Source organism: Numenius arquata, chromosome 2, assembly GCF_964106895.1.
Source record: "Numenius arquata chromosome 2, bNumArq3.hap1.1, whole genome shotgun sequence".
Classification (NCBI taxonomy): Eukaryota; Metazoa; Chordata; class Aves; order Charadriiformes; family Scolopacidae; genus Numenius; species Numenius arquata.
In genome coordinates this window covers 20,134,322-20,149,486 of record NC_133577.1, presented here as the reverse complement: position 1 = coordinate 20,149,486, position 15,165 = coordinate 20,134,322, and the positions used below count along the sequence as shown (strand labels likewise).

The following is a 15,165-nucleotide window of genomic DNA, read 5'->3' as shown; positions in this document are numbered from 1 at the left end:
TTAACTAATCCACAATAGCAAGCTGAAAAGTCCATTCTAAGTTCCAAACAGGATTTTTCACATCAATACTCATCAAAAATTATACCCATAATATGTCCACTAGCCTCAGTGCAAGAAGACTGAAGAGAAAATGAGAAAGGTAGGAGAACCTTATGAAGCACCTTATGAAACACAACAGAACATTTACTCTTGCAATGCCCATAATCAAAATCTAAAGATTCCTCAACAAAACAGAAACTTCAGATAAATTTTATAGAAATATTTGTATTTGTGCATATGCTTGCCTATAAAAATATATGCCACGAACAAAGAGGAAAATGTTATAGCTTGCAATTTTTCCACTGACGCCACTCTTGAACATGCATGATGGAGTCTCAACAGCCATTCCAAAGTGCCCCACCATGGGAGAGCAGAAAAGACAAAACCTGAACCAGGCTATGTGCAAAACAGCCTGGAGTCAAATAATTTCATATAAATTGTTACCAACAAGCAAAACCTTCTGCCTGCTGTTTTGAGCATGTTCTGAGCCCTGGCATGGGTTGCCTAAAACTGCAAACCCTCAGGGGTATCTCTGCCCCAGCATGGGCTGCCCTCCATGGTTGCCCATGGAGACTGTCCTTGCACCAGTTGGGTCACCTGTGGGCTACAGTATTTTTATTCTGGACTGGCACAGGGCAGTTCGTGTCCTTATCTCACTGGAGAGCCATGCAAGACCCCTGCTGCTCAAACCCTGTCAGTTCTGCTCATTGCACCACACATTCTCCCTTTATCAGAAATTCAGTCTTCCCCAGAAGACAGTGAGCAGGTACAGACTGACAGAAGTAATTTAGTTTGTTCCCATTACAATTTTCAACAGATGCTCCCCTTTCTAGTTTTGCCAACAAGCCACACCGAACCTGGTCTAACTGTTCATCCCTCCATTCCCAAGACAGCAGGCACAGCTGGTGAGTTTGGCATCGTCCTTGGCATTGGAGTTGCTCACCCTGAAACATGCTGCCAAAAAATGAATCAATTCTGATGCCACTGCATGCCAGCCAAAAGCAGAGATAGCACTTTTTCTTCTGAGCCCCTGAAAAGTGAGTTCACCCCTAGGGAGGAGGTGAAGTCAGTCCTCAGATGAATTTCTCAATCATTTTGCTGTTTCAGAATAAGCACAAAATTAAGCAAGGCGTATAACTACCAGGAGATAATCGTTCTCCTAAGCATTATGAGGCACCTGAGAAAAGGTCTTCATCCAACTGAAGCACTGGTTTCATTGGTGCTACTTCATCACCATAAACCTCAGGTACATAAAATTTTGAACTGCAGATTAGAAACCGAGAATAATAGGAGGAAAATTTCAAGCAAAAAAAAAGAGGACAAAGAGTAATATTTGAGTAGGAAAGAGTAGTACAAGCTAAAAAATTCAGAAAACATTTGCTACGTATAGTTTCCCTGAATTTTATTACACAAAAAAATGTAAAGAGGGAGTCATAAATCTCCATAATCTTCATACTTAAAACTGTGGTCTATTTGCATTTCCTGTCACTTATCGTGAGGAAATACAGACGCCTTTCTGGAGAGTATGGCTGAAAATGGAGAGAGAATCTCAAAGGTATCACTTAAAAATAATAGTCACGTGGTTGGATTTTGACCAGAATTTTTATGTTTTAGTGGCACAGTAGCATATAAAGGAAAGTTTCCTTTTCCCAATGTTTTTGAGCAACTTTTCATTTTTAACAATAATTAGCTTCAGAAGAAAATTACTCATCGATTACAGACAAACCCCAAACCTTTATCCCTGGGATTTAGCTATAGAGCTCCTTCCCCCATTCCCTTCAGTGCTATTTTGCAGATCCTTTTTGCTGACAGAAATTAATAATTAGCTGAGCTGAGTGGGAAAGGAGAAAAACTGAAGTCATCTCCCCTTACATGCAAAATGAGCAATAGTGAAGACAGGCTTCCATGACTCTGACCAATCTCCAAATTACGTTGGTCTCCAGGGCCTGACCAGGTGCCTTGATGTGCTGCAATGCAGGGTGGTGAGGGGGCCCTCTGAGGTCCTCCAAACCTCCCTTTATTGTCTGGGAGACATCTGCAGGACTCAGAGTTTAGGCTTAGACAGGACTGTGAAAAGGACTTTTCAAGGAAGAATGGACCACATGCGGCCTCTGGCAGAAAAATTGGGCCCAGTTTCCCACTCTGCCTCAGACTTCCCCTATGGATTTGGTGATGGCAAATCAAGTGATCTCCCTCTTTCTGTTTTGTGGAGTAAGGATCTGAGTACAACCTTTCTGTGTGTGTATAAGACTACCCCTCTGCAATGGCTAGGCGCTTTGCCACCCTTAAGTTATCCTCGTCAACATCCCTGTCGAGCAGAGAATTATTTTTCTAAAGCACAGGAAGGCTTCGTGACCCACAGAAGATCACGTGGTAGATCAGGGAACCGAACCCAGGCATCAGAAAAAAATCACACAGAGCAACAGTCCAGCCTCTGTCCCATTTTTCTCCCAGACTTCCCTCATCTTTCCTGTTTTGAGTTGTTGCAGGAGTTAAGATGGGTATGCCTGACCGCAGTGGACAAACCACAGTAACACAGTGGACAGAAAATCCCCTTAATCATCTGAGGAACAAAATCCACTCCCTTGAGAGCGTGATAGTTCACAGATAAAGCTATATTTTAAAGGGCAATTATCCAAAGAGTTTTATTTAAGCATTTTATTATTTCAAAGCCTTAGAGGAGATTAGGGTAAATTATGGGTTCAAGGATATTCAAGCAACCTGGAAAAGCAGAGGATGAAGACATACCCGGGAGACAAAACCACTTGAATAGCTTGTTGGTTAGCCAAACCTCACTGGAGAATTTGGGTCGTACATTTAAACAATTTCCACAAAGCTAGTGTAACTGAGGGATTTAAGAGCAGGAAGGACAAAAAGGCAAGTAACTGCGAGAAAAGACAGCACATAAGAGAGACTAGTACATGTACTTATTAAAAAAAAAAAAATATTTGATTGACATTTGGAAAAAAAATCCATCATCATCTTTACTACAGCAGCACAAGATGATACAAGTCCAGATCAAGATTGCTTGCTCACATGTAGCCAAAGGAATAGATAAATATGTCAAAACTAATAGAAATGCTGAAATAAGCAGGGGCTATGGGATTTCTCATGGGATTTACTATTTGTTTAAACATAAACAAGCAGAGTCAGTGACACAAAAACTGGATCATATTGATGCATATCTTAGGGTTGTGCTTTGCCGTGAAAATACTCCTTTTGATTAAAATAGGACAGTTTAGAGAGAGAAAGAAAGATGGTTCTAAATGGACCAGAAGGTGACTCACCCTGCACACTGGCTCACCTATTTCTGTCTTTAAATTCATTTAACAAACAAATCTGTTGTTGTAAAAACATGTGATTCACTGAAAGACAAGCTTAAAGCAGCATTTTTGTTGAGTGCTGGTAGCAACTGAGATGAAGCCAACAATAGTTGGCCAACCTAAGATGGAACTATTTTGAAGAACCAGCAAAAACTGGAAAATTATGGTTAAACCCTATTAAAAAGTAAACCACTTTTAACAGAGAGGTGTTCCTGCCCCTAATAACACAGAAACCAGCCTAGTCAAGTTTCAGAAAATTGTTTTCAACTACAAATTTGAGCTTATGCTACAGATTAACAGGCATGACTCCTCAACTGGAGTTGCTTTGACTTATCTTCCGCTTTATATTTTAATATCATAAAAAAAATTTACAGCCTACAATTTATTTCAGCCTTTCCAAAGCACTATACATTACAACACTCAATTTCTAAGAGGTCTACTATGCTATACTAGGCACTGCTTTAAATTCTCATGTTGTATTTCTGAGGAGAAAGAACAATAATGGGACTGTATCAGAAAAATCTTGATTATTAAGTTTACTTCAGTGACTAAAACCAAAGTCACTATAAACTGCGTGTATGCACTTGACAAATATACGCATTGATAAAATATTATTTACTGACATATGTTTCAGGCATCATGGAATTTAGCATTCTTCACTGTCCACACACCAAAGGCTCTTAATAGTTGTTGAAATATGTCCCCTTGTAGCACTAGCAGTCCTAGTGGTCTTTCATCCCTCTGCTATGGGAGTTTGTTAACAATAGAATTATCAGATTATGCAATAGTAGATACCTGAAACTGGGGAAAATTACTTCTAGTCTGTTTTCTGCTCTGCATATCTTTCAGCTTTGTTCTTGTCACTGGTGCTAAATCTGGGCTGTGGACAGTCAGGATGCTTATTTCCTCAACCACAAGCAACATGTTGCAGTCCATGACAAAGTTTTTCCAGTACCTCAAGAGCAGGCATTCGATAGCTTCTTTACTGGGCTATTAAACCATTTATTAATATAACATGTCCATAAACTTGTTCACTGCTATGGCATAACACTATCTTCTCTTTACCTAATACTATCCACTTTTATGGACTTTTTCATTCTTTCTAGTCTACATCCTGCTGCCACATCACTACTAAGGCAGAAAAGGTCCTCTGATGAAACTGAGTCATATCCACATTTGTGCATTTTCAATGCACAAATCTGTGACCCCATCATCTATAGTGCAGAGCAACTCTCCTTCCACCTAAGCAGATCACAGAGAAAAATGGTGCGTGGCTAGAGAGGTCAACAACTGGATACATCTACAGACTGCCAGCGCAAAAAAGCAGAAGAGTCAAGACCAATGGTACAGTCTGGTAATGGGGAGCACAGGCATCTCTCTCCACTGGAGGGAAAGCTGACGACAGAAGCACTTAGGCTGAGGCGTAAGGATTAGTTATTGACTCAGGCTCACAGCTTTTTAAACAGTAATGGGAAATGCTCTGCTCTACATTTCACAATATAGTGTACAGCTGTGGATTGCCTTTGGTCAGAGGCCAGTGTCTAATTAATCTGAGCAAGGCAGGGGAGTGCTCCCCAACTTCTCTTTTTTATTTTTTTTTTTTTTTGGGTCAGCTTACCTCTATGAAAGTTTACTTGCAGTCATGTAGAGAAATCCTTAATACAAATAGGCTGCACACAAAGCATAAGTGCTAACTACATTAAACCTATTTTTACTTTGCCCTAATGTAAGTTTTCTTACTACAGCTGAAACTGCTGCTTTTCTGTCAGTGGAGAGAAACTCCATTCTCTTCTGTGAGATCAGATTGGGGTCTGTTCACTAGGAAAGAGAAAGACCTTCAAGATCATGGATTTGGATTGTTCATCAGAGGTTTTCAACGTTTCTTCAATTTACAGACCCCTTCAATTTCCACTGGACCCTCCACTGACAGTAGGTATTTAAACATAGTGACAACAGATTTTTATTCTGTTACTTTTTGTGGACCCCTTATAACTGATACACAGATTTTCCCTCTAACCAAGTGAAAACTACTGCTTCAAAATCTAAAATGCAGTTCAAGCCTGCTTGCAAAGCAGAAGAAGAACACCTCATCTTGGGGGGCTGAGTGCCAAAAGGCCTGAAAAACAAGCAAAAGAGAAAAGATGAACGCTAGACATCACTGTTTTGCTTGGAAAAGCCTAGTGCAGACTATAGCTTTGAAAGGCAATTTCTTTACCCTGCATCTGGTTACTGTAAGATGTTGAATAGAATGGTCTGACTTCCCTACTGCTGGCATGGGAGGTCTGCGAACAAACTATAGAGCAGCGCACTCTAAAGTGGCTCACTGCTTAGGGTTTTGTGCTGTTGAAAAATGTGCTGATTTACAGTGATTTATGTAGCCATGCTGTTTCTGTCTGATAGTTGCCTGAAGGGCAGATGTGGAAATCTCCAAGCTAGGAATATTTTGCTCCCTCTGGGCTCATCTACAATGGGAAAATGAGTTAGACAATAGTAATACATATGAGTATTTGTGTATATACACACACCATTGTATATATATCCACACATGCAGGCCATAATATGTAAAGTCATATTCCCATGTATTTCAGACAAAGGCAATGATGTTTAAATATCAACACGCTACAGTCTGCCTTAAAGACCATGCTAACCAGCTTGTCTGTCTCAATTAATCTGCTTTATTAAAACACCACACTTTTTTTTTATATTTATTTCTTCACTCTTCTGCCAAGGAAGGAAGCAGAAGGCGCATTTACAAAACAAACCCTACTCTCATCCCAATGCCATGGAAAAGCACTCAACCCTGGCACTGGAACGTATGGAAAATCTAAGTTCTCCTTATCCTTATTCTTGAGTTACTCAGGACAGTACCAAAAGATACCTTCAAAATGGTAACTCGGTACGACTGTACAACTGCTGTACTTAACCTATCTTTAACAGATTATTTCATCTTGCACTGTCCCACTGAAGCAAAACAGTCTTTCATCACTGTTCCAGGACAAGGTCAGAGCTGCCTACTTCAAATTGTGACCTCCTGCTTTGTCCAGACATACAGGACACCCCCAGTAAGAAGAATTTACAGAGAAAGCCATCACACAGAGGACTAATAAGGTACTACTCTGATGAGCTGGCATGTGCCCATTCCTGTTACTATAGTGGGCAAGGCCATTTGCACTTAGAACAAAGAACCTCATCAAAACATTTTTGTTTTTCTTCTCAATGGTAAAGGTTTTTGGTGTAAATCAGGATCTTTCCATTACAGTCCACTACCAGACAAGTGAGCAGACTACTGACTTCCATGAGGTTCTCTCAAACACCTATAAATGAACATGAAAGTTCATTTATCCCTGTTCACACAAAAAATTAGTATTCCAGGCTCAATACTGCAGCATTCTCCAGGGCAGCAAGCCATGATCATGATTTCATAATGGGGAGCAAGTTGTGTAGACTAGAGAAACTAGGAACTGGCACCTTTAGGCAAAGATTCACCTGACTCAGGATAAGACAGATCACATCCTAGGAACATCCCTTCTACTTTATGAACTGGACAGTCTGATCAACTAGCTCTCCTGTAAATGGCTGAAGTCCTATGAGATTAACCCAGCCCATAGCGTCAAATTAAAACAAAGGGGAAGAACCATTCGAGGTCCCAGCTTCTAGACAATTAAAACAGAGGCGGGCTCTAGGTTTCACAAATAACTTTAACAAAGGTCTCCAGTAGGTGTCTGTGCATCTGCAGGGTGACACAGGAGGGAGCATTGTGTCTAATGCCTGATGAGACATTGTTTTATTGAAAAGGACCCTGTTAAACCTCAGAACAAAGACAGTCACCGACCCCTCCTTGCCTTATTATATTTCATTAAACTCTTCATGTGTAACTTATGACATCAGACCTCTTTCCATGTAAACTTTAGCAAGGATGGTTGAAAGAAACAGCTAGAGAAACAGCTCAATTTCACTGAGGGGGAAGGTGGCTTTTGGGTTTGTTGGGTTTTGTTGTTGTGGTGGTTGGATTTTTTAATCACTCTTGGGTCAGTACCCAAAGTAAGCTCCAAATTACCTATTAGGATAGTGTTGTGCTTTACCCCCTCAGTGCCCAGAGTGCAGTGGAGCTCTTGGAGACTCACTGCCAAAACTACAGTATGATCTTGTTACGAGCAGCACAGAAAATTGACTATTAAATAGGGTTGTGCTTTGACTGATATGTTTTGCTTTGGCATTTTATTTTTTAAAATGTTTATTGCTGTAACATGTATTTTTTTAAGTGAGCAGTACTTTGCTGCATTGATGGAGTGATGGTGGGGCTGAATGTCAGCACATCAAACACTTATTTTTACTGCTGCTTCACAAATGACTAAAAAAGGAAAAATATCTCAGTTGTACAACCATGTAAACTAGGAAGGCCTTAGCTGAAATTGAAGAAAAGTAACACATATTCTTTCCTGCTTTGTAGAAAGGACAGACATCAATTTATTACACATGCAATCCCAAATTTCAACATTACCATATCACACAAAAAAAGTTCCTCCCAACAGCTGACTGACTTAAAGAGATTGCAGGTGATTTGATGGCTCAGCAGTATTTCTAACCTACTAAGGATGAGGTATTTTGGGGGCTTGGGAGGCAGGGAACCACAGCCAATTTAGAGAAGGGTTAGGAGGCACGGAGGTAATTGACTCTGTAAGGGGTTCAAAACTGCCAGTTGAACAGATTTTTCTTCTATTTATTATAGTTTTGATTAAAAATGAACTGAATTGCTTTAGTCTCTGGAGGCATAGTGAAAGTTACAGCAAAAGAGCATTCTATGCTGTTTAAACATTCTGAATATAGCATACTGGGAAATCTGATGAAACACTACAAGAACAAGGGGTCCATATATTTTCTTTTTCTCTCCATTTGGCTTTGTCTTGAAAAGAAATTTCAAGGTAGTGCAATCATACCTCTTGAAGGGCTATTCTCTTGAATAGCTTAATTCTAGGATCTGGTTCCATCCCTACTAAGGGAAATACAGAGACTTCAATAGGAGCAGGTTTGGGCTCCTATTGAGTAGCACTCAGCCCTGGTGAACTATCCTGTCAGAGGACCTTTCATTGACTCATTTGAATACTCCTACAATACAGCCTTTGGAAGCACAAAGCACTCCCTCCAAACGAGTCATACCAGAAGCTGCAAAGTCTAAGTATCAGAAACAACCTATGAATGATTTGTTGGCATTGACTCCATATGGCAAAAAATAAACCAATGGCCTTAATTTTCAAGACACGATAAACACTGCCAGTGACACTAAAACACCCATTATCTGACTACATTCACTCACTTCCAAGATTAGGAGTCCTTTGTATTTCACAAAACCACTCATTTTTGCAAACCAAGTCTAGTTCACTCTAGATGAAAACAGCCCACACATTTAATACCAGAGATATTTAGTAATTAAAGTGCATCACAGCAAGGATAAATAGAACTTTTTTTTTTTTTTCTTCCAAAAAACAGAGTACCTGGCTTTTCAGTGATCAAAAAATCTCCTTGTGATTTTTATTATAGTTGTTTTGAAGTCCAGTTTAACATAAAAAGCTGGTTTCTTTCATTTTGCAGCATCAAAAAAGTTAAATGGTATCCAAATTTAGGGTATCAGCTTGCTGTATGTGTTGCCTGAAAATTGAACTGTAGATTGGGATGGAAAGCATGACAATCAAGTACAGTGCAGAAAACAACACTGTTAATACAGTAGAGAAAAAAAGGCAACTCTTATCAGGAAGGTGGTGTCCTTTGTTTGTATGTACAGCTGCTAATTAGAGAGATCTCAGTCTTTTTATTTCTTCAGTAAATATATCATTTTTCTTCTTCTGTTTCCAGTGGCATTATTTCTTTTAGTTTCCGAGTATTACCAGTAAATTATAGGTGTTCAACAGAGTCAAAAACCACCTGCTGATAAACAGACCTTGGGTTACCAGAGACAAAACAATCTACCATAATTTTATACGGAAACCTAAACTGAAAGCATTTCTAATCTGAAGGTATTCTATTCTGCATGTACTATAATCCACTAGTTTCTAGATGTGTCACGTGTCCAGTGTTCTGCATTTTTCCCAAGTCACTGGTAACTTTATGCCCTTCATTCTTGTGGTATTGTTATTCATAATCTTTTCTTTGGCAGGCTGCTGTCATTTATAGTGTTTCTTCTGCATTGCCAGAAGTCACACAGGGAGAAAATAAACAGAGAAACAGTGGGATGCATTGTCTATGTATCGAATTATCTTCTAGTTTACTTAAGCTTTTAATGAGTACTGACCCAACTTTCAGAATACAAGTGGGCTAGCACAACTGTCCTGTTAGCCAGTTTCCTCACATACAGATAATCTGCCTGGTTGGTGTCTTTAATAACCACAGCTATGATGTAGGAAAATAGACACATTTTAATTTTGTTCAAAGGCTGCTCACATGAAAAATATTTTGGCTTCTAAAATGTCAAAAAGCTATTTTAAAATGCAAATAAAATCTAAGCCAGATCAACATTTCTATATTTGAGGGGTTTGTTTTAGGATTAAAGAATACCAACACACACCCTTAAAGTGTCTGAAGTAGCTTAAAACAATAAAACCAAGAGCAATGACCTATAACTCAAAATAAAAACCATTAGGTTGAACCCCTGTTGCAAAGGCCAGAAACTTCCGCATCCACTGGTACAGCACAAAGGACATGCAAATCTCTGAAAATGAGCTTCTAGATGGTCTCAAACATTTATCTCCAGGGTAAGGTATTGCCACTGTCCTTGCTCCCTGGAATCACAATCACAAGCTACTTCCCTGCTCACCTATGCTCTCTTCCCACCACATGCCCAAGCAGCCACCAGCTCTCCATACCCATCCATCAGCAATTACACCAGGGGATCTCAAAAAGACAACTTCATCAGAAGCTCTTACCTCAGTAAAAAGGAAATAGTTTATTAAAGGGATACCGGGACCCCCTCTAAAGCTAAAGTGAAACAGTACTGGATGTTGCATTACAGAATTGTAGGGAACAATCTCCTTTTGTAGGTGGACAGAAAGGCTCAGCTAAACAGGACTTTTCTATATTCGAGTTTCTATGCAACTCTATTTAATGCCTATCATGATCAGCAGGCAACTGGCCACTCTCCATATGGCTGGTTGCCTTGTCTTCCTAGGGTAATAAAGAACACTGAGGGCATCTCAAATGACGAAGACACAGTATGAGACAATATCGCAACAGAGCATTTCTTTTTATAATTTAAATCAAGTAAGCAACTGATTCATGCAGGGCAGAAACTCGATAAGACATCAAAGGTCTAATCCCCAACCCATAAAGCTAACTTGCTGACAATGACTGCAGAGCTCTAACTCTCTTACATTTATCACTGCCATCAGCTCCTTCAGAACAAAGTATTTCAGAAGGAAGGCAGGCAGCTGAGTCTGGGAGGTAGATTTTGCTCTTGTTAAACTGTTGATCTTAAAACAACATGTTGCTAGGCTTAAATACCATCATCTTTAAAAGCAAAAATCAAGCTAGAAGCAAACAGTTAAATATTACACATTGGGAATATGCAAGGGTTTAACAAGCCAGTCTAATGAGAAGAAAACACTTTCCATAGGGACACAAGAACCTGGCTGTGGTTTTCTCAAACCACTGGCACTTCTACTTCCTCCCAACTTTGGGGTTTTATGGAACTCTTGTATGTTTGTTTGTGTGTTTGACAAAAACATTTTTCCTTTAATTTAAACCATTGTTTCCAAGGAAAAATGTCATTAGGAAGCCATTTATTTCTAATTATTATGAGGAATTTTGCAAAATAAAACCCCTTGAATATGAAAAACAAAACTTTGTGTGTATCTAGAAGTGAGTGGGAGGGGTCAACAAACCGTGATCCAAACCAGGCAATTTACCAGAATAAAAAAAGAATTTTTCCAAGCTCTGTGTCACATTTTAAATGGCCTTTGCTTTCTTTATAGCAGAACACATTTTCCTTGCTGTTTTTTGCCTTTTACACACCAGTTGGCCAGTAGCTTTTAAATCTGTCCTAAAAGATTACCCAGTAATACCAGAAAATGTCAAAGAATCGTCATACCATCAGCACACCTATTAGTCCCTTTACATTGTGGACCCTTATGTGAGAGATTTCTCAATAGCAAAGGGAATTGTTAGGGATGAGAAACCTGATGAAGGAGAATTTTCAGAGTTTCCGTTTCATTTCAGTGAGCAAAGACTCCACCATTGTAGGCAATGCAACAAAAAAAATCCCCAAAGAAGCTGTAATGACAGTCACTCATACAGTATTGTGAATGAAGAATCAACAACAGCACTCCAGCAGTGAAAAAAAACAATGCTGTCTCTAAACATAGTGGAGCTGAGAACATACAGATGAAGATTTTGTCAATCAATTGGGATCCTTTGATAAAAATCACCTCTATCACAGGTCTTTTTGAGATTTATTTTTTTTTAAATGGGATGCATTCAGAACCAATTCTTACACACTTAAGGAAGCCTAGACACTGTGTATTAGTGACAAGAAAACTCTTCCAAGTTGAAAATACAACAGACTTAAAAAAAAAAAAAATAGAGCTCTAAAGAACAAGTATTTCATTTTAATCAGACTTTGTTGCATACCCTGAAGTAGAAAAATTGAGGCCCAGCAAGTTCCAGCTTTTACCAAAAACTTACCTAAACATCATATTTCTACAACCCAAGAGTGAAGATTTGTAGCATCCAAAGCCTGTGATGCAATATTTTATATTTGTGATTTCTAGTCATGTTAGAAAAATCAGAGAATCTTAATCTCTCAGATTTTTTTTTTTTTTGGAAACACATAATTATGTTACAGATATTGTTTATACACAGTGGAACTGATCAATAAAATAAGGACAAGGATGGCACCTACGAAATATTTTCTTTTACAGTGTGGAAAATAGCACCCTGATCCAGTTTTATACAAATTACAGCATTTGGAAGGATATTAAACAAAGCCCATCCCCTTCTAACAGGGATACTCATCACACCAATTCCACAACCACTTCCTCCCCCATGTACAAATTGTTCTTCATATTCTGGTTTTGGTACTTGTGAGCTCAAGCAGAGCAACCGTAGCCACAGCTTTGTTTCTCTGTTGTGTGAAGTGGCCTGGAAAGGCAGCATTGAGATGGCTAATTTTGACCAAATTTCATTGGCATGGGAGGAAGAGAAGAAATAGTGAAGCCATTTTTAAAAAAGCTTAATCTTTGTTCCCTGCCCTCTGCCTCACAGAGAGGAAGAAGAGTAGATGCCACAGCAGATGCTGAAGCATTCTCATCTCCCCTTGTGTGGTGGCTAGAGGAAAAGGAGTATTAGGTGGCTAGCCTAAGGGAAATTGCTCATTCACCTTCCTTCCCTGCAGGGAGAGGTTGGCCAAGCAGAATTACAAGCTGTCCATCACAGGCTACTGATGCTTTCTGTGGACAGTGCTTGACCACATTAAAAAGTAATATGGAAAAATATGACAAATGTCAGTCTAAACGTATTCAGCCACAAATATGGCTTGGCCTAGATGAACAAGGGGATTTTTCAGGCTCCTCGGCAGATGCAACTTACTGTTTAACTGTTCCAAAAACAAAAGACGTAAGGTTTTATGTGAATTCAGTGTGCCCATATTTACTACTGCAGAGGCATTCTTCTAGTTAAAATGTAGGCCTGGGGACCTAAAAAATCTGTCCTCCATCAGATCTAGCACAGATTGCCTTTAATACCTGGACTAAGATATTCTTCTGTCATTGCATAGTCTGCCACTTGACCTTTTGGATGTCATCCACTAGGCTGATATCCCTAGCCTCCTCTGACAGCATCTGAGGACCAGGTCTTCCTGGTTTATTAAAGTTCCCTGAGGTCTGTCACTACTGCAGTTTACACCACAGCTCCAGCCACAACTTCGCAGCAGCATCATTAGCTGACTCTGACACATTTGCCATAGGTTTGCTGTCACTGGCTTGGACTCCCAGGTAGGGAAGTACGTTCAGCTGCAAAGATGTCTGACAGAAAGAGGTGCCAAAGTACCACAGATTGCTGATACAAATGATTCCAATTACATTGTGGCATTTTCCCATTATTGAGATAATACGTAGACAATGGCCACACCTTAAAATAATTCATTTGGATTCATAGGTTTTTAGAAAGTTAAAAATCTAAGTCTGCAGCTGCAGTTGATACCTAAATATACATTCTCCTCACAACTTGCCTCTAAAGAAGAGAAATTCCACTAGCATCAGTTTACAGCCAGTGAATTTAGTCACAGAGATGTGGTGACTTGTCGAAAGTCACAGAGGAAGTCTGTGGCAATTCTGGGAATTAAACCCAGGACTCCAGAAACTCATTCCTGTTTTTTAACCACATGTGTCATCCTTCCAAATGTTCTTTCCTGCAAAAAGATGTAGTCATGGCTGAAAAAGGCCCAGCTCATTAACAAAGTAAGGACACTGCAAGAGAAACTGTATGAATCCTTCAAAACTGGCATGTGGATTTTCTTGTTAAAAACATTTGAGGATGTTTTGTAAACTAAATTATGACCTTCTTTGTTTCCATTAAAAAATTCTTTGCTGAAGGTCATTTTTAATGGAATCTAGGATGATGCTCCAAGAGAAAAGCACAGGCTGAGCTGTTTTGGCTCTGCACGCCATTAATTCTCTGAAGTTTTGAAAAACAGTGTGGTACCGATTGGTTTTTTAGCTCTTTCAGGGCAAGTCCTGAATTCAAAGTCTCACACAGTTCTCCTCCACTTCTAAGCCTAGAAGAATAGAGGAGAACAATAACACATTTAGTTTGTAAGAGATATGTAACCTGCAAAATTTCTTCGTTAAAAGAACTAGGTCTACCTAAAAATCAAGACAGTATTTGGAGTCAGGACTCTGCCCTTTCTACCTACAATGAACTGATTCTATCTCTTGGTGCTTCTTTAGTCCTCACCCCAAAAAATCAGACTATTATTACTTGTCAATGTAAATCATTTCAGAAACTATGTATGAAAAATGCAATATATGAGCAAAACATTAAGTAAGCACAAAAGCCACACAATCAGTCTCTGAATGGGGCCACAGACATGACTTTCACTTCAGTTCTCTTGGGCTTATTTATTGCTGAGCATGGATTACTTGGATTTTCTATGACAGCTTAGCACAGTATTTGGTTTAGTTATGGGGCTTTTATTTCAGATACTTCTTTGATGTAGCTGTCAGACATGTGGGAACAATGACAACATTGTTAACATATCCATCAAAACACCAAATAGATATGAAACATTAATGTTTCTATAGCAAACTGATACTGTTAAGGCAGAAGTATATTTCTCAAGGTTTTTCTCAACATTGTTCCTTACCACTAATTTGTCTAAAGGCTATACCATAGTGCTTCTCAATAATACTTTAACCAAATTACAAGTTGATCTGAGAAAAATATAAAATGCTCCAAACAAGGATATGTTCCTTAGCATGGCTTCCATACCCAAATACTTCTATCTTTTCTTCTCCCAGTTGGAAAAGCAGAGAGGATGAGCACAACAAGGAGTTGATATTATCATTTATCTGCTGCATACCATGCTTTTAATATCACAGCATCTGTCAGATAATCAAAATAAATGACAGTGGAAAGTCTTGAACACAGAGTATGCAAGATGTATGTCTGTTAGCTGCTCTCAAAAGAATGAAGCTGTAAATTGGCTAAACTCTTTGCCCTCCTTGCACTAAAAGTTTTATTAAGAAAACTGGACTCTGCTTGAAGTCAACAATGTTTTGTTTCTGTAAAATATTGTTGAACCACAAGAGGATCCAAGCTA

General features: G+C 39.1%; 1 protein-coding gene across 1 annotated transcript in view; it reads right to left on the bottom strand.

Annotated features, from left to right (window-relative positions):
* The window catches only part of SMOC2 (SPARC related modular calcium binding 2), a 145,324-nt gene that overhangs the window by 99,490 nt on the left and 30,669 nt on the right, over positions 1 to 15,165 (bottom strand). The window lies entirely within an intron of this gene.